The 20,710-nt window shown below is 47.2% G+C and overlaps 1 long non-coding RNA gene across 1 annotated transcript; it reads right to left on the bottom strand.

The window, feature by feature from the left end:
* Positions 1–13,041: 13,041 nt before the first annotated feature.
* On the bottom strand, positions 13,042–19,159 carry LOC140845790 (uncharacterized). Its single transcript, XR_012124687.1, has 2 exons — positions 17,102–19,159; positions 13,042–14,680 (listed from the first exon to the last, which is right to left on the bottom strand). It is a non-coding gene; the product is annotated as an uncharacterized lncRNA (long non-coding RNA).
* Between the last annotated feature and the right edge of the window lie 1,551 nt (positions 19,160–20,710).

The raw sequence follows: 20,710 nt of genomic DNA, 5'->3' as shown, positions 1-20,710 counted from the left end.
CCGAGAGGATTCACTTGGCTAGCCAAGAACCCTTAACTAGAGGTGATCTGGTTTCTTTTTCAGGGCTGGAATACGACAGTGAAAATATTTCCATTCAAAATAGAAACAGCAGCCTAACAGAAATCTTCTTTCTTACCTTCAAAAGAACACCAGCAGAAACACGGAGCGGGACTTTGGGTTGTCTTCTTCTGTGGTTTCAGAAAGGAACTGCAACATATTAAAAACAGAATCTTAACTGGCGCCAGACCATATGATGAATATTTCATTTAAAACTGTATCTAATGCAGCTGCTTAGTTTAGAACATGATCAGGATAGAAGTGAAATACCACCGACTTCTTGTCAGAAAATCAAAACACTAAGCCATCCGAAAGGAGGTAAATACCTTCCTTCATGTCCATTTAAACATGAACGGAGGCTTCAAGGCACAGAAGTGCCATTGTGAACAGAAGACAGGACCGCCTGTAACCCGATCTAGCTGGCTTTGATAACGGTCTCCATTTGCAACCAAAAGGCAAAGTTGTTCAAAAGCAATGCAGAAAGCGCCGAGAAATTCTTCGCGCTAAAACCAGCTGTGACTGTCTGCTCTGCCCCCAGTTGGGCTTTTGTTCCCCTACAAAGTCAGTCTTCTGAAGGACTTCACTCCATCTGTCTCTGAGGCTTTATCAGACTGGTTTTGGTGACTTTATGCCAAAGGTGCATAAAATTGTTGTTGTTTAACATTTGATGAGAGTTTCTTGAATAAATTAAAAAGACATGGCACATTCATATTTCTGAGATTTTTAAACTATCTTCAACTACCACACCCAAGTATTACATCACAAAAACACTGTCGAGTCTGTCTTCTCTCATTCTTGCGGTTGATTATAAATTATTCATTCTAGTCATTCCGTTCCACAGTACCTGAGCATGTATTTAAAACTGATGTGGCACACGGACTCTAATGAATGCCAGTCCCGGTTAGAAAATTTCAGAAGTCCGATCCAACAGTGATCTGGAGGCTCACTGGAGGCAATGCCAGTAAATCAGTTGACGAAAATAATCAGTTCCTGCTACCTTGTGTAACTGGAAATGACCATACCTCCGTGATCAGCAGCCCCATGACTAGGTATAAACCTTGAACGCTTTATGCACAACAGCACATGTGCTAGAATGTTCACTGCCACACTGTTAACAGTAACATAATTGGGGAAAACCTGAAAGTCCAGCAGCTGAAAATTGGGTGCATAAATTGTGATATGATTGTACAATAAAATACTCACTGAGGCTAAAACAATTACTGCACATATGACCTTAGCTCTTGAAAACATAATTTGAGTGCATAAAAGCAAGTTGCAGGATATCTCATTCAGTATGATAAATACCATATGTATAAATGTTATAAACATAAAGACAAATGTTGAAAATTTAGAAATGACCACAGGGACCACACTGGATAAATCGAGATGATATATTCATACAATAAAAGATATCGTTATTTTTTAAGTGATAGTTAAAACTCTACTGACTGACATTGAAAAATGTCAACAATATTTTACTTAATGAGGAAGCAATATGAACACTATGATCCAGTTTTTGTTTTCAAAGAGAATGTGTGTGTATGTATAAAAAATGTTAACTCCAGCCATTTCTGGATGATGGGATAATTTGTAAGCTTTATTTTCTTCTTTATACTTTTCTGCATTTTCTGAAAACGTTTCTTGCAATTAGTAAGTTACTTTTATAAGCAGAAAATAAAAATGTTTACTATAAAAAAGAAAAACAAAAACATACATAGCAGATTTTACTTCCAAAGACGGCTGCACCAATATGTATCTCATCCCACATGCTTTTATTACCACACATCATGGACACTGCGTCACAGAGAGGAAATAGGCTCTGTCCCTGCCCCTTTGAACTGGACCGGCCTTCCTACTGGACAGAACTGGACAACACTACTGTCAATGAACGAGACAGCCTCTGCCCGGTTTGTTCTCTCTCTTCTCACCCTTGGGACCCGCCACCATGTCATGAACTAGCCCAGGACACATGGAGAGGTTCCATGGAGATGCTCTGGCCCACAGCCCAGCTACAGCTCAGCAGCGAGCCGGCATCAACCAGCAGACGCGGGAGGGAACCGGCCTTCCAACAGCACCACCCCCAGCCTTCGATCTTAAAAAGTGAATTTCTTATCAGAACTTACCACAAAGAAAAATAAAAGGAAATCAAGGTATACATTGATGCTATAATTATTCGTAAATTTAAAAATAAATCAAATTTACTTATAAGTAATTAAGTTTTGAAGGTAATCAAGCTAAAGCTCCCTTCTGATAAATTGAAAGCCTGCTTCTGGGGTCCATATTCTGTATGCAGAGCAAGTGAGGTTTAGGACAGGCCATTTCACTGTCGACCATAGTTTTGTGTCTGTCATACTGGGGGGAGATCTGCCGGGAAGTTTACCTAGCAAACCCCAATCTTCCGCTGTGGATGTTGTCACACTTCCAGGCCGACTCTGGGGAGAAGCCACGCATGGCCTCCGCTACGTCATGGTGCGTCCGGACAGCCTCTGAGGCTCACAGGGAGCCTGTCCCCAAGCATGGCCTCCCTTCAGGACCACTGGAGACATCCTGCAGATCAAGAGAGGGACCAGATATGATACTGTGAGAGAGTCGACTGGGATGTCTCGCGGGGTCCCCTACCTTTGACCTTTACCTTCGGGATGAGGCAAACGCAGAGCTCCTGTAGCAGGCAGGGCCTGGAGGCACCAAAGGCCTTATCTGAAGTGAGGCGAATGAAGGAACTATTTGCAAAAATGTTGGCAGGGTTAGGGGACCTACAAGGGGAGATGAGCACATGTTCCGGAAGAGAGGAGCCCAGACCCCCTGAGGCCCCAGGTGTGCTGAAGTAAGCAGGCAGAGACTTGCCAGGGGAAGAGGGGCCTTCCCCAGGTGTGCATGCAGAGGGAGGCAGCCAGCCCCAGACTGCAGATGGGCCTGAGGAGGTAACTGCCTCCACCCTCTCCTCCCACCCTCTGGTCTCCTGCTGGTGTCTCCCATTAACTGACCCAGCGGGCAGCCAGAGGCCAAGGGCGCAGGTCCCAGCTACGAAGAGAAAGGCAGAGAACGAACTGTGGGGCCAAACAGAAAATGAACCTTCAGGTGTTCCCCTCAGACAAAGCAGAAGACAAGGTTATCTTGCATGCTAATGACAGTTTGGTTGCCAAAAAGTACAGGTGGCAGAGAATGTGGGTCAAGATCAAATATTTCAAAACCTCAGGCTTCATGTTTTGCAAACATTAATAATAACCTGCAGAGCAGTTCGTGTCTGGAATGCCTGGTTATTGAAATAATATTTGGAAGGTACTCTAAGTCAAACCACTTAACATAGGGCATTCTATTAACATTGATTCTATTGATTACTCTTTGTTAGGTAGATAAATAGATGATAGAGACACAGAGATAGAGACATAGAACATAATAGATATATAGAATGCACTCTACATAGAGAGAATACATAGGATTATATATATTTTACATATGTATATATAGGGAGAAAATTATATATATGTATGTGTATACAAATATTTCTATTGATTGAAATATTAATGGCTATAGATGAGTGATTGGTAACTTCTGCTTCACAAAATTCCCAAGCTAGAATTACTGCATGCACCTGGAAATGGCAAGTAATATGATCTTTCTGGCAGATAGCAGGGTAGTATATTATCAAAAGTCCTAAAAGTGTACACACTGAAATTTTTAAAGATTGATCATTCCTGTGCAAGCACTACTCTTAGGCTGTTAAGGGAAGTATAAATTGGCATAGCCTCTTTGGGTGTCAATGTGGCAGTCGGTACCTACTGACATACCATTCCGTGCTTAGACCTAGTCATTTCAGTCTCAGGAAATTGAGTAAGTACACAAAATACATGTATAAAAAAATGCTTGTTGTATCATTGTTTGTAATAGCACCAAATGTGTGTGTGTATATATATATATATATGCATGTAAATTCATTTGAGAACCATTTAAATATCCATCAGTCAGAGAACGGTTGGAAACCTGATCTCAAGGGTCAGTCTCCCATTTCAGGAAGCACCCTGGAAATTTAGGAGAAAGCCTGGCCATCTTTCCAAAATACAGATCTTCAGTATCTAAAGAGAGAGTGGCTGGCATAGGGCAGGTATTCAATCAAAATTTGATCAATAAATATTTTTCTAATGACTCCTTCTCCCTCACTCATGATATCCAATCCATTATCAAAGTCTGCTGGTCTTATTTCCTGAATATCTCTCAAACCTACCCGCTTCTCTCCTTCTCCACTGCTAGGAGCGGAGTCCTTACTTCTCTCTCAGCTGGATCCTAAAACAGCCTCCTATTTGGTGTCTCTGCATGTAGTCTGGCCACTTGCCAATCAATTCGCTGCTGCAGCCAGGCCATCTTTCCAAAACACAGATCTGACCACGTCACCCTGCCCCCAACCCTTAGGCGACTTTCCATCCGGTGAATGTGCCCGGGGCTTCAACAATGGAAATTAATTTTCTCACAGTTCTGGGGGCTAAAAGACCGAGACCAGATGTTGGCAGGGTTGGTTTCTTCTGAGGCCTTTCTCTGGCTGTAGACGGCTCCCTTCTCTGCCCTCACACCGTCTTCCCTCTGGGGATGCCTGATTCTTAATTTCTTCTTATGAGGGTACCAGTCATTTTGAGTCAGGGTCTCCCCATATCACTTCATTTTACCTTAATTACTTCTGTAAGTAATTTCTCCACATACAGGCATATTCTGAGGCACTAGAGGTTAGGACTGAATATACGAGTTTGTGGGGGACACTTTTTAGCCTGTAACACCCTTGCCCTTAGGAGAAAACCAACGCTGTGTCCGTGGCTGAGTCAGAGCTCTTCGGTCTGCCCCCCCAGGTTCACTCTCCCCGTGGCTGAACACCACCCCCGTACCTCCGGAGGCCGACCTGTGTGGACAGCACCAAGGACTGCCGCGCTCTCTGGCTTCCAGGAGGGTTTGGCAAATGGGAGGAGATCTGGAAGGGGGAAAGAGGGTCAAGTGAGGAGCTTCTCTCCCGGCTCCCTCTCTGCCAGGTCACGGCAGGTGGGTGCACCCCTCTGCGGAGAGCCCCGGCTGTCCTCAGGCAGCCCTCTGCGCACAGTGACCAACTGGATTCCAGCAGCCGCTCCTTCAGGCTTTGGTCGCCAAGGGCTCCCTGCTGGTTGGTGCCCCAGGAAATATTTCTTGCTGGTCCTTACTAAGCCCTGCCCGTGTTTTGGGAAGAGTCACTGCATAGCACTGTCCTCATTGCCCAACCGGCTGTGCCATCTGCTTCCTGCCAGGGCCCTAATACGAGGTCTGCAAAGTCCTTTACGGTCTGGCCCTTGCAAAACTCTCCAGCCCCAGCGCACACTTGGCTCCTTCTCACTCTGCTTCGACTTCTCCAGTGTCCTTCCAGGTCCTCAGGCAGCCCAGCCAACTGTAAAATTAACAAGCATACATTCCTGTTATTTTTAAACTATTTGAAATTATAAGAAAACATATGTGACATTTTGTCTTAGCTCAGGTTCCCAGGAAAGCAAATGCAGAGAGATTTGGGTGCCGGAGTTTCGTTGGGAGATGATGTGGAGGATCCACACCCGTGAGGGGTTGAGGGTGGCAGGACAGGGCGGCAGGAACTGCTGGGCCGGGATGCACAGGGTGGGGAGGCTCCCCTGGTCCCATGGGGGCTGGAGCTGGCGTGGCCCTGCCCACCTGGCCGGGCCTGGGGTGAGGAGACTGGGCCTCTGGGGCCCCTGTCCACAGTCAGCAGAAGCTGCCCCTGGGAGGGGGCATAAGCTTAGGCAAGGCAGCTTCCTTCCCGCAAGGGTGGTTCCGTGAAGGGAATCAGCTCCGAGGGGGGGGGGGAGCGGTCACCCCCTCAGAAGCGGGGAAATGCGTGCCTGGGACCTGAGGGAGGAGCTAGATGGCACACCTGACACCTACCTGGAAATCCTACTCCTAAGAACTCACTGAAAGGAAATAGGCTAAGCAAAGAGCTAGAGACAAAGATGTTGTTAAAATATTTTTATTTATAATTGGGAGAACATTAGATATGATGTAAACAGGGAATAAAAGGAAGCTGATTAAACTCAGCGGAGCGCGTCTGAAGAACGTCATGCGGTGTAGCTATACCTGCACGAATGCACAGGAGAAAGCAGGGCGGAAGGACATACATCAAAATGCAAGCTGTTGTCACGGCCGGGTAAATTGGCGATTTGTAATTTCTTCTCTGTACTTCTTTAATTTTTTCATATTTTTAGTAATGAATGTATATTGTTTACATAATCAGAAAGAAACAATAAATTTGGGGATTTAAAAAATTGTGGCTGTGACAGCTGACAGCACAAAACATTCTGTTCGTGCTGCCTTTGAATCTTTTGCCTGATTAAAATTTACGTGTAATCCCCAAAAGGGGAATGGGTCACCAGGCAGGGCTCTTCCCCGGGTGGGGACAGAGGGGGGAGCCCTGTGGGGCACAGTCTGCCCCATTTGCCCCGTGACCGTCTCCCCCCACCCCACATGCCCCTGTGGGTCCCTTCACATCCTGCTTGGAAACCACTGCCCTCTGTGGCCCGCATCACCGATCTGCTTGACGTCCCGGTGTGGACAAGCCACGGCTGCCAACCTGCCCTGAGCAGGCTCCTCAGTTCTCATGACACAGTGTCAGCTTCACTGTACATTTAAGTGTAAAAACTCATGCATTTGTTCTTAAACAGCAAATGGAAGAGCCTGATCCTGTCAGAGAACATGACCCTAAACTCTCAGACTGGCCGTAAGAAATGCAATGGCAGAGAACAAGCCCCATGACATGGTTTCGAATATCAGTCTGCACAGGGTGGCCTTGGGCAACCGAACATGTTTCCGTTTAGGTTTCCTCATCTGCATAACAGCAATGATGATGCTGGTAGCACTGACCTGACCGCACAGAAATGTTTTAGCCATTAAATGAGCGGAGCTGTGCGGTGTCACTTCGGGATTGCTGCTCTGTGACAGAGGAGGCACTCCGTTAATGTTGAGCAAGTCAAAGAGCCAGCAGCAATTTCTGAGCCCCGGAGGAACTGGGGGTGGGGAGGATGGACCTTTGATACTATATTAGGTCATGAGGGAAGCGCGAGAAGGTGCTTAGGACTATTTCTAAACGGGCTGGTCTCTCCAGCCTGCTCAGTTTCCATCAGATAGGCAACCTGCTGATCTATCTATAAAATGGTTCTCAACTCTGACTGCTTATTAGAATCACTAAGGATGCTTTTTAAAAATCATGGTGCCTGTCACCTCTACCTGCCTAGAAGATGCTGATTGAATATTGGACTGGGTGGAGCCCAGACAGCAGCAGCTTTTAAAAGCTCCACAGATGATTCTAAAGGGCAGCCAAGTTGAGAAGCACAGGCTTAAGAACGAGTTTGGGCAGCTTTGATCTCAGACCAATGGGCTGGCAGGGGCTGGAGAATCAGACATGTGAGGCCCGGCACAGGTGCTCACATCAGGGCTGTGCTTGGAGACAAATAGAGTCACTTTCTCTCCACTAGCCCATTGTGTGGAATTCCCCCCAGTTCAAAAAGGATGTGTGAATTCACACTGGAGTCACCTGGGTCTTGTGCCTGAGGCAAGGCCATCGGCAGATCTAGAGTCCAGTCCTGGGTCCGAACTTGCTGCACCATCCCTGGAAGCTCTCTGGGCTTCAAGAGGATTGGACTTCATGGAGATACTTTCCTGCTTTAAAATACCATGATTCCATCCAACTTAAAAAATTCCATGATTCAGAATGGTTTTTTCCTACCAGCTTTTGTGAGATTGCTTTCCCATCCGTGAAAAATTGGGTTTAGTACTCCATGCTGAGCCTACGAGAATGAATGCCAGCGCATTGTTATTGCTCTGTGAGACCCCGGGCATTCATCACACACGTTTGCTCTGTTACTTGGCTGTCACTTTGCACCCTAGTGCATTTCGTGAAGCCTTGGAAAGGATTTCTCCTAATGATACATTAGTATAGTCTAATTGGTCGTTGCTGTTCATCTTGAATGAGATTGCAACAGCTTTGAGCTGTTTAACAGGGCTTGTGAAATACGACCAGTGACACAAGCCTTGTTGAGACTTGGGTGTGAATGCAATTAGGAAACAGAGCTTCCCTTCGTAGTAGCCTCGTCATTAACACTGTGTTTATCAGAATGCATTCAGTTTTGTACTTACTTGTTACTTGCTTCTTTACTTATTTATTCTATGTCTCATTCCAATAAAAAAAAGATTTCGAGTCAAACTTACAGATATATGCATTATACACTAGGTTACAAACAGATGAGGAATTTGAGGTAGAGGATAAATAAGGGTAGAAAAAGACAGGAATTCACGGATAGGATTTAAGAATGCTTTGATGGCCTCCTGAATAGCTACTATAACCAATGGAAGGAAGTGGCATGATTGGAAACAGACGCTAGATTCTGTGTGTACTTAAAACACATGGCTAAACCAGAAGTGCTGAGGTCAGGGGAAATATTTCAGTTTAGGTCCTTAGCAAAGGGCATCCAGGTGAATATGGTCAATGTCATTGGCATCATCCCTACATTGAGTGCAAGAGCATATTTCTTAGGTCTATTTCTTGCCATTTTCATCAAGACCATGGGAAATGACGTAGTAAAGCGTGATTTAGCAGAAGTAATTTTACCAGCAGCTGAAACAATGCTAACCAAGTAGGCAGCTCTAAAATTAAAAATTCACAGGAAATAAAACTGAATATTTAGAGGAATATAGGGATAGTATCCTCCGTGAATACTGTTTCTTGTAACTGAGCTTTTTGATACGGATTGAACAGAAAATAATGGCACTCCTTTAACCATTATGCCGAGTTGGGAGAGTGGATGTGTTCAAAGCCATGGAGATGTGAATAAACCTCGTTGATTCCAAGAATGGTGAGCAATCCAATGGGGGCTGAAAAGTTGGACTGGGGCCAGACTGTGAAAAGCCCTGGGGGTTGTGAATGGGGGTTTCTATCCTCTCGAGGCAAAAGGGAGACAGCCAATCTTTTAAAGTGACTAACAGCATGATCAGATCTACATTTTAGACCACAGCCACAGGGTGGAAAGACGAAGGGCAGAGAGGCAGTGTTTCCACAGGAAGGCCCGGGCATCAGAAAGACAGGCATCACCTGACTTGGAAGTGACAGGGTTTGGGGGCCGATCGGAGATGAGTAAAGAAGAGAAGGCAGCTCCCAGGTTCCTAATGAGAGAAACTGGGCAGGTAGGTGCCTGAATAGAAAAGAAGCCGGTCTGTGGAGCCAAGGTAACGCTTTCCCTTTTGGATATTTCAGGTTTCTGTACACTTCAGCAACTACTGGTTGCTAAAAGGTGTTACGGTGAAACCTCTTCAGACCCTATGGCCTCACAGAGATATTTTTTTGCAAAATCATAAATATGGGAACTTCCTAAAGTTTCTTAGAAATGCATTGATTTTTTTTAAATTTAAATATAAGTTGAAGAGAAACTGAGAAGCAAACCATGATGGTGATTTTCTTGTTTCAAAGAGAACCATCCTACCAAAATTAGAAAAAAATATTCTCTTTATACTTAAGGAAGGAATCCAGAAATAATCAAACCAAACCCAGATGAGGCCTATGAGAAATGAAAAACACATACTTTTCAGCAACTGAAATATTTGAGTGCTATTTTAAGGACAGTGGTGGCATTAGGTGTATGCGTTTAGAATATGTTTAGTTCTAAATAGATTTTTCTCATCTTAATTTTATGGCACAGTGCTTCAACTTTGCTTGTCTCTAAACTGTTTGCTTTTATGTATGAAGGCTGTTTCATTCAAGAGACACCCATACAAGGGCCACTCACTATGCAATTTAGCCATAAATTATCCGACAAGTATTCAAGTGTGAATACTTAACGTGCAATCCTAAAATATAATTTAGAATATTTTCTGATAAATAAAATGACCCATTAGTTTAAAATTATTAAGTAATTATATTTCTCCCGTCAGAGCTTTGCTGATAACTTTTAAAAAGCTATCCCCAAACTTTTGGTTGCTTTTCTACATAAATTTCTATTAGATCAAGGGTTGGGATGGTGGTTGGTTTTAGGATTTCAGAGCTAAGCACTGCCATCCTCTCCAAAGAACAAATCCTCCTTGAAAAACAGGTTTTGTCTGGTTACTGGGCTGTAGTAAAGACTACCGCTTACCTGTGGACCACCGTGCGACTGGGACTATGTCATAAACTGGGAGAGGTCCAACGTGCCACACCCTAATGCTGGGCATGCACAGAAGCACTCCACTGCCAGATGGAAGCGGTATGTACGATAATCCACACAAGGATTGCCTGAAGACACAAGTGAGTCACAGGAGGAAGCAGCCTGAGTCCCCATGGCCCCTTTTCCTGCTCTCTTACCCCTCTCTCCCAGCCTGCCCCCCCAGGCTTCGTGGGGAGTTGTCTATGACCAGCCCACGGAGGAAGAGGGCACTTGGGTGTGGTTCACAGAAGGCTCTGCACAGGTTGCAGGTACCACCCACAACGCGGCCAACTGCAATTCTGGGAAGTCCCTTAGGACAGTAGTAAAGGGAAATACTCCCAGTGGGCCGAATTGCAAGCAGGCACCTGGTTGTTCATTTTGCTTGGAAGGAAAAAATGGCCAGAGGTATGAGTCTGTATCAATTCACAGGCTGTGGCCAACAGTTTGGCTCGATGAACTTGGAAGGGGCATGATTGGAAAACAAGGCCGGCTGGGGAAGGGGTTTGTGACTAGACCTTTCTGAATGGGAAAAGAATATGAAGGTGGTTGTGTCCCATGTGCACCCAGATGACCTCAGCTGAGGCTTTAATAATCACATGGTTAAGAGGACCCGATCTGTGGAGACCAGCCAGCTTCTTTCCCTTGCCAGCCCTGTCACCACCCAACGGGCTCATGAACAAAGTGGCCGTAGAGGCAGGGATGGTTATGCACGGGCCCAGCAACATGGGCTTGTGCTAAGGCTGACGTGGCCACAGCCACTGTGGGGTGCCCGATCTGCTGCAGCAGAGACAGTGAGCTCCTATATGGCATAACTCTGTGGCCTGACCAGCCAGGCGGGATGTGGATTATACTGCACCACTTTCGTCGTGGAAGGGGCAGCATTTTGTTCTTACCAGCATAAGTATTTCTATACATACTTGCCTTCCCTGCATACAATGCTTCTTCCAAAATTACCATCTGTGGACATACAGGTGCCTTACCCACCATCACGGTGACCCACACAACACTGCTTCTGAGCAAGGAACTTGGCCAGGGATGTGTGGCAATGGGCCCACGCCCGTGGAATGCACTGGTCTTACCTTTTCCCCCACCATCCTGAAGCAGCCAGCTTGTATCCAACAGTGGCCCTTTGAAAACTCAAGACACAGCTCCAACTAGGCGCAATACCTTGCAGGGCTGGGCACCGAACCCTGAAGGCTATATATGCTCTAAGTGCGATGCTGTTTAATAAGTGATCCACGAGCAAGATGTTTTCTTCCTACCCCTGAGATCTTGTTTTGCTAGTCTAGAGATCTTAGTTCCAAAGGAGGGAATGCTTCTGCCAGAGAACATAGCAGCAACTCCACTGAACTGGAGGTTGAGATGGTCCCTAAGCCACCTGGAGCCCCTCCAGCCTCTGAGCCCCGCTGCTGAACTGGCTGGAGGGACTGATGTGACTGAGGGAGGCATTTAGATGCTACTACACAGTGGAGGTTAAGGAAGGGGATGTCTGGAATGGGTGCCTTCTCCACGCGAAGCACCATGACCAGCTGAAGTGCTTGCTCAGGGCAAAGGACGTGCGGAATGAATAACGCAGGGAGGCGGCCGCAATACCAGCTACACCCGCGTGATCGGTTGCTGAAATGAGACGAATAGCTCTCCTTCTCTGTGTGTATGTATGTCTATATATAGCAAATATTTTCTTCCCTCTTATCCCATATCCTCTGACATGTACTAATAACAGTTGACTTCACACCACAGTATTTACCTTGCGGGATACCAAGAAGAGTGAACACAACCCCAAGAGTTTACATCCTTTTCTAGATAAGGTTTTGGGTTCTATGCAGGATGGTCCCATCACGTGAGACAGAGGTACAGCCTTGATGGTCTTTATCTGGAGATTAACCTTGGTTCAAAGACGAGCATGGGTGCCGAGCTAAGAGGTAGCCTATGCAATGATCGGTTCACACACGTCACCCTGGCTAGTCCCCAGTTAACAACCAAACACTAAAATCTAGGTGTTGCTAGGAAGTATTTTCATTGATCTATAGATGGATATTTAGGTTGCTTCCCTCAGCTAAAGAATGCTGCAATAAGGGGATATTTTTTAATAAGTGGTCTTTTTTTCCTCAAGTAATTTCCAGAAGTGGAATTACTTGGTCATATTCCTATTTTTAGTGTCTTAAGAAACCACCATAGTGCTTTCCATAGTGGCTGCACCCATCTACATTCCAGCAGTTGACCAGGATTCCCTTTTCCGGACGTCCTGTAGCCAGCCGACCCTGAACGGGCCATCCTACTAGGGTGGGCCTGAGGCCATCAGCCCCAAGGCGTTACCAGAACCGATGCCATGAAATCCGCCCTGTGGTCTGCAGCTTCCACTTACTCACGAATCCAACCTGCATTTTCTGGCAGTCTCTAAAGCAATGTCCGAGACCATCCATAATACTTAACCCAAAGTCCATGACTTTTGCCACCTGTCTTTTTTTCACAGCATTACTTGACAATATTCGTCATATATAGGTCCTGTCAACTAAAGACGTTGTCTAGTAAGTGCAGCATTCAATACACAGCATCCTGGAACAAAGCTGGCATTCAATAGTTGAACGAGGGGTGTCCCCTTACAGGCTTAAAAGATGTTAACTTTCAGGTGATTCTTTAGTGAAAACCTGCTGCTCGTTGGCATGTGAAATAGCTTAATTGTAATGTTCTGGGTTAATGGGAAAACACTGAGACATATCCCTAATGGTCTAAACAGACTCTCACCATCATGATAATCCACAACATATTCCTTGTTATCAGAAAAACATCACCAGTGGACTGCTCTTCCAGCCATTTCTTTTATTTACAGTTTGTGTTCAATGCAAATCAATTCCATAACATGAGAAGTTACTATGAATCAAAGCATAAATACACAAACACAATATACAATCCAAAATAAGACATACAGCATTCAGGTATGAAACACAGGGAATGTTCATTCACACACACAGTAGCTTGAGATCTGTTGGGTATGGTTGTTCCAGTGGTTTCTAAGGATGGGGAAAAAAAAGACTTTAGTTTTCAAGACTACTGTGGCCATGTTAGACATTGGACCATCTAAGCATCAGTGTGTGGCCATGCAAACAAAAGACTTCAGGGAGTGCCTATCTTTAAAAAGCTTTCTGTGCGTGGAGGCAGTTGTGAAGAAAAGATTTACTTTCTGGAATCAAGCCCACTTTAGGCGTAGGACCAGGTTCTAACTATCTAAAAATATTGACTGATTAACAGAAAGTACTCCAAATGTGGCTATTATGCTTCGTAGTTTTTTATTTTTAAAAGTATTTACAGTCAGAGTATAAAAGTTTTTCCAAATTTAATGTAAGCTTCCAGTGTCCACTTTCCAAATACTTGACTTACAGTTTTGGCTCTTTCACATATTTGCCTTTAATTCTAGATTTTTCAATTTTACCTTCGAAACAGATTAATTGTAGGAAATATTTAATATATGCAGAAATAAAAAGCATTTTCAAATCAGTCAAGCTCAATGTACTTCTACTCTTTGGAACCAGGTTAGCTAAATGAACCTGGTGTTCTTGTTGAATAGAAACAGGTGGTAGGTGTATAAGGAACATTTATTTACTCATTATGCTAGGGTTTGGGGTAGATTCACTCCATCATTGCCCTGGGACATGTCAATTACTATATAAAAAAATCAAATGCAATGTCAAACCAAAAGCCTCTGAAGAAAGAGCTCAGTTCCCAGCAGGACAGTGACAGCTTAATGTCAAACTTTATCTGGAGTACATCAGGATTAAACTGGCATGGCTGGAACAACGCAGGAAGGATACAGCCCACCTGTTAATAGGATCACGGAAGCCTTTTTGAATTACCTAACTTTTATAGCCTTACAGATTTAACGAACCAAATGGAAACTGAATCTCTATTCCACATCCTTTATCTCTGTATAAGATCAAATCTATTCTCATTTTCAAGGTACCAGTTTTGTGTCCAAACTTAAGCCACATTTAAGGAAATTCCCTCTTAATTTTGGATGCTGTCTCTCTTCATCTTGTACGTGAAACTCCAATAGATGTAATACTGGCATTCATCATCTAGTCAAACCCTCACATGCTCTTCAAACCAACCAAATTTGGGATCCTCAACATTTTCCGAGTCAATAAAATAAAACGTGGTGTTTAGCAGATTCAGCGAAGGCCTGTTTTGTCTTGTCACACTGGATGTCTAGACGCCGTTCGGATTGGGTTTAGAAGATGGGGAAGTATTGACGTTTCTTGGCCTAAGTCTCAACAATAGAGATACAGAAGGGAGAATGAGAGCACGAAGAGACTGGCTGTTGACTGCAGGGCACCGTCGGCCGCCTTGGTGGTGACATTAGCTGGATTTGGGGGAGTGGAGGAACTCTGGGACTGGGACAAGTTACTTGAAAGTGTTCCAATAGTTGTTTGATCTGAGAAAATCTGAAACATATAAAAAGTTACACTGATAAATTCCACATGCCACAGCCACCTCCACATATACATAATACACAATTTAGATGATGCATTCTTGGATTGCTTTGTCCTTTATTTCCTTACACATTTAATTGTTTTTTTCTTTTGCTCATTTATTCTCAATTCTTCCTAGTCCCACCAAGATCATTCTTTTAGATTCAAAACAAACTATCCAGAGATGCCTAATGACCACCAAAATGGAACAAAAATGTTCTTCAGTAACTATGTAACTCCCAAGAGTATGACTATTTTTAACCCTTTATAAAATAATAAATGACCAAGTTTACTAACCCAGTTTCTGTGACCTTACTGACTTACTAGTCTTGATATTTTCCCAGGAAATAATAGGGATTTTAACATTGTAATTTGAGACTTAAGAGAGCAAAAATGTGTCACCATTTAACCTGGATTTTGCTAGACACTTTCATACACAGCCTTGGTTTTAATTTACAGGGACATGTAATGTTATCTATTCTCTTAACATCTTGACGTTAAATGTAAGCATTCTCAAAAATGGCCACAGTATTTGTTTTAAATTGAACACTATCAGCCCTTGCTTTGCGGCAGAATTATTTCATCCAAAACATCATGAAGTAGGAATGACTTCACAAAAGACTCCGGAAGATTTGGATTTACATTTCCCCCCCCACCAGCAGCCTCCCTGGCTGGTCATGCAGCCCAGCACTGTGGCCAGGAACCCAGGTTCCCCCAGCGTCCCAGCGCCTGAGTGGCATCATGAACCACAATGATTTTTCAAGTCACAAAATGCACAGTCCAGTGGGGCACGTGATAATCTCTCCTTTGTCACGGAACAAAGGCAGATAGGAGATTTCAGCTCTCAGCGCATGACAGGGTTTACAAGGGCTTCTGATCACAGGCAGGACGGACGACGTGGCACCAAGGAGGTCTGGCACGTGCACTATGGGGCTGCCTATTAATCCAAAAAACCGTCCTACATCAGCACCGGCTCCTTTTGCAAAACGCATCACTAAGCAAATATTTAACTAAAGAAATGCATAAATCCTATCCAAAATATACTTAGCAAAAAAATTCTGAATCAAGTCAAATGTATTTACCCACCATATGCACCCACCTGTCCTACCAGGAAATAGCTTAAAGAAAAGCATTCCGGTAAATTATGTAAAACGGGTAGCGGGGATTGGGGGGACACCCGGTTCAGGATCATTGAAGGTAATCTGTTTTATTCATACAAAGAACCTTTAGCATGAAGCTTTCAGGGAGGCAGGCAATTTTTTTTTAATAGCTCCCAGCGCATCAGTAGGACGATCTAAGGGTCCTCTACACCAACCACACCAACCAAAAAACCTGATGTTAGTGTATTGAGCTTATACTGAACAAAAATTTCCCTACCAAACTAGACTTGCTTAACTAAAACTGTTTATTTGCTTACTATATTTTGGGGGTAAATATATGGTTGGAAAAGAGATGGGGCAGGGGTGGGGGAGACCAGTTGGTTTGGGGCGACCGCGCCCCTCCCCCAGCGAGGAAGGCGCGCCGCCGACCCGCAAAACAATAGGGTACAGCTGCCCCGCCGGGAAAGGCGGGAGCGCTCCGCGCTCAGGCCGCGCCCCCAGGCGAGCCCAGCGGCTGGTTGTCCGGGCACCCAAGGCCACATCGCACCCAACTTTTCCCGGGAAAAGCTCAGGGGACACTCCTCGGGAAGCCCCCAGTTAAAGGCAATGAGGGCCTCCTGAACTGCTGGAGAGAAATGCCCTTTCCCGGCCCCCAGCCCGGCCCCGCTCCTGGCCTCCGGCGGGGCCACCGCGCACCCACCGGCCGGGCGAGGTCGGTCCCCGGGACGGGAGATCTGGGGAGGGGGCTCCGGCGACAGGGACAAAGCCTGGCGGGGACTCAGCAGAAACGTCCCACCCGCCCATCTGGCTAACACGAGGTTCCGGGGGGACGAGACATGGGCACGCGGGCAAGCACAGGGCCGGCGCGCGGGCGGGGAGCCGCCGCCCTGGCCTCAGCGCAGAGACGGGCGCGCCGCGAGCAGGTTCCCGGGGACGGTGGCCGGGCTCCCCTCCGGGCGGAGCATGAGCGCGGGCGGCGCTTTGTGTGGGGCGCTGGGGCGCGCGGACGCTCCTCAAGGGAAGCGGGGCCCTCCGGGGGGCAGGGACCACCTCCCCCAAGAGCCCGAGGGCTTCGGGCACCTCCTCCCGCGGGGGGGCGCGGGTCTCCCGGGGGGCGCTGGCGGAGGGCGCAGGCTGCCCGGGCGGGGCATTGTTCCCGGGGCCCTCCAGGGAGCGAGCCCCCGTCATGTTAGGCCCGAGTTGCCTCCGCGCCCCCGACCCGCCCGAGCGGGGGGCGCAGGCCGGGCCCTGGGGGGGGGGCCCCCACGGCTCCGGCGAGGCCCCCGAGCCTCACCTGCGAGGGCAGGAGCAGCGCCAGGAGCAGCAGCCCCAGGCCGAGCCTGGCCACCATCGCTCTGCCCATGTCCGCTCCGTCGGTGCGCGGCGCGTCTCAGCGGGAGCCGGGCAGGAGCAGCGCGGTCGGGGCGGGCGCGGGCGAGGTGGGGAGCGAGCCGCCGGCGGGACTTATATACCGGGACGGCCACAAAAGGCGTGACGTGGCGCCGCCCACCCCGCACCGCCCCGCCAGTTCCCCGGCGCCCCCGCCCCCCGCCGCCGCCCGGGCCCTGCGCGCCGGGAGACCCCGGGGCTGGCGCGGCAGGTGGGCGGGGGCTCCCGCCCGGGCTGGCCGGGCGCCCGACGCCCCCACGCCGGACCCGGAGTCACGCACGCCGCGCTCGGGGCCGGGCCAAGTTTCCTTTGTTCCCCGGACCTGCCTTCTTAGCCCCAAAGCCCGAGTCGGGGCCTCCCGCGCGGCCGGCAGGGGGTCTGGAGGCCCCGCGGCCAGGAAGGGGGACTGTGCGGGCTCTGCGGGCACGCTGCCCGGCGCCGGGAACCGGGCACCACGCACGGGCCCCTCCCGGCTCCGGCGGGCTGCTGGGCCGCGCGCCCGCCCCTCCCCGGCCCCGCTTTGTCTCTGCGCCCAGTGGGGCATCGCCGGGAGCTGGGGCGCCGGCCCGCCGCCGCCGACCTGCCAACGCCTGGGTTTGGGTGCCCGGCGCCCCACGCTCCGCGGCCGGGCCTCGAAGACGCGACAACCAGCCCGAGGGGTGACCTCGCCCCCGCCCCCCGGTTCGAGCCTCGCTGGCCGTCCCGTGGGAATTCGCTGCCCCCTCTGGAATTCCTGGGGACGCACTTGCTCGTTGTTCTTTTAAAACAAAAGCTTGCCCGATAAGGCATTTACTTTTCCATAGCTGCCATTAGGCAATTTAATGAACTGGTGCAAATAGATTAGTCATCATTCTCCAGATTATGGTGGAGTACATTTTCCAGCAGTCCTATGGAGAAATCTTCAAAGCCTACAGCAGACGTAGGAACACTTTTACTGCTGGAATATTTTTGGTTTAGTTCTTATTTGCAGGACTTAATCCTTGTAGTCAAGGTTTGCACGAGTGTTTTGCGGTCCTTTCACGCAAACAACACAGGCCAAACCCAGCAAGATTGTGAATTTGTTTCAATTTCACTTTTGCAGAAGAGCCTTGTAAAAGCAAGTACAGTTTTATGGAAAGCAGAGTGATAAGGGAATCCACCGTAGCTGGTGGAACTGAATCAGCCTGTCTTAATGGTCAGCCACCTTAACTGGGTAACTTTCCACATTTAGCGTGTGCTTGGGAACAGAGGCGTCTTGGTCGTGCGCAGTGGGCTTTCCTGTTAAACAGCGTTATCACGTTGTACGGAAGTAACCTCTTGGTGTGCAGCTTTCCCACTCCCCTTCAGGGCGCGAGAGCCGTGGTCCGGAGTGCCCAGTTCCCACGCGGGGCCCATAGCAGGTCCTCCAGACGGCTGCTTGGTGAAGTAATGGTGGTATTCATGGGACCCATTTATTTTGTCTTTCACCTTTTTTTTTCTATTCCTCCTTCCCTCCTCTAACCCCCCTCCTCCTCCTTCCTCCTTGTTGTAAATCTAAGGAAATGAACTAATGAAGTAGTTACGCAGTCAGACTCTAGAGCCAGTCAGCCTGGGTTCAAATCCTGGTTTGTGCCGCTTTTACCTGAGGCAAAAAGCCCCCGTTTTTCATCTGTAAAATGGAGGTGAGAGAACCATTATGAATTAGTTATTAAAGAGTCATTGTATATAAGGTTTTAGCACAGCGCCTGCCTCCTACTGGCAGCTCTCGGGTGATAACTTGCCCCTGCACTGAAGGTCCCAGGGACCAGAAGCTACTTAGCCTTCCTTGCAGCTGTGCAGCCCATGAAGAGGTATCAAGCATCGGATAGTGCCCCAAATCGGTGAGGCACTTGGGACTTACGGTCTGTGAGCCACCTCGTCACCAGCTAATGAGGCTGCATAATTCACGTAGCAAGCCCTTCACATCTACCCAGCAGTTCCGCCGGGCATCCTATAGGGGTGTTGCCCAGAGGGTTGGCAGTTCTGTACCTGGACACTTACCAGTCTGGGAGCTCCACTTCGTATCTCCCACCCTACTCTGCTGTCTACTTAGCAAGAAACTCAAGAACATTGCCTGAACCTTTTCTCGGGGTTATTTTTGTTTGTGATTCCTTCTCCTGTTCATTCTCCTCTTTTCCTGGTTTGCTATAGTTATTTGCTTTTCCCCTAGCCAATAATAGCTCGTGCTTCTAGACCAGATTGAGAATCGCACCAATTACCCTAGAATTTTTCCTAGGACATGTAGCCAATTTCCATGTTTATAGGAAAGTTATTTCATAGGATGATCTTGAAACTGACTGAATCCATAAATTGATGTACGTGTGAAAAGTCATAGCTTTTAAGTTTCAGTATTTTTTTCACAAGACAGCAAGCATATGACCCACCTTTTTTTAAGCTACTTCTCTTAATCAGTAAAATTAAGGGAGCAATACCCCCAGTTTCTAAAGACAGAACTGTGAGGAGTTACAGACCAGACTGACACACATTGGAGTGGACTCTGGATCGACCTGGACTTGAAGCCCGTCTATCGCTTTCTAACAGTGTGACTTTGGGCAAGCTTCCTAAGCTCCCCACACCTTGATATGCACCCCCTGGGAAATGCACTAACAGTGCCTCCCTCTCCAGGGTATGATCTTAACCAAGGTAATGTATGTTTTGCTGAGTGCCTGGCACATGGTAAGGACTCACTAAGCTACCATTTCTATTGCTGCAAGACATATTCATTACAGCGTGGCTTTTAACAATATTTTTTCCAAGCATCTCTCTGCATGTGGCATTTTATGTGTGGCCCTCTGAGATCAGTAAGGCAGAGAGAGGGCATTAGATTCGTTTTCATTTCGGAGACACAGAGAAGTTAAAGGACTTGCTCATGGCCACATAGCCGTTACGGTGTCTCACCTAAAGCTAGAATCGAGGTGTCCTACCCCCCGTCTCAGGTGTTCTGTGCTTGGCCAACAAGAGCCGAGGCCATGTCTTCTCCACCCCACAAGTCTGCACCTAGGGCTCAATCAGTATTTGCTGGTTGAATGGACCAATATTAAAGGGGCAGGTTAACTTGCTTTCTAAAGTAATATAATAAATCCTATTTCTAGGGGAATAGGAGATACTGTTTGACATTTTTAGCTCTTCTCAGCAAAATGGGTATAAAATATAATATTGATCCAATAAAGGTTATTCATCCTATGCTTTATAGCAAAACTGGTGACTGGAGTAATCAATTATTTCACTTAAATTTCTATTCTGCAATACGGTGCTGTTCTTATTTATGTCCACAATAGTTTTTCTCCTCATTCCATGCCTCCCTGAATTTGGCTGGCATTTAATACTTTAATTTATCTTGGTTTTCTAGCTAAGCTTTTTCTACCCTCAGGAACAACTCCAGCCAAGCACCAGGGACCCGTGAAGGCAACCCAGGGAATTAGCGTTTGTGACTGAATAGGTTGTTCCAGGCTGGGGTCTGTTCGTCTGCTGGTGGAGTCTCACCTGAGTCTCTGTGGGGACATGCTGCCCCCTGCCG

Source organism: Manis javanica, chromosome 13 (assembly GCF_040802235.1).
Source record: "Manis javanica isolate MJ-LG chromosome 13, MJ_LKY, whole genome shotgun sequence".
Classification (NCBI taxonomy): Eukaryota; Metazoa; Chordata; class Mammalia; order Pholidota; family Manidae; genus Manis; species Manis javanica.
This window is presented reverse-complemented; position numbering and strand designations above follow the sequence as displayed.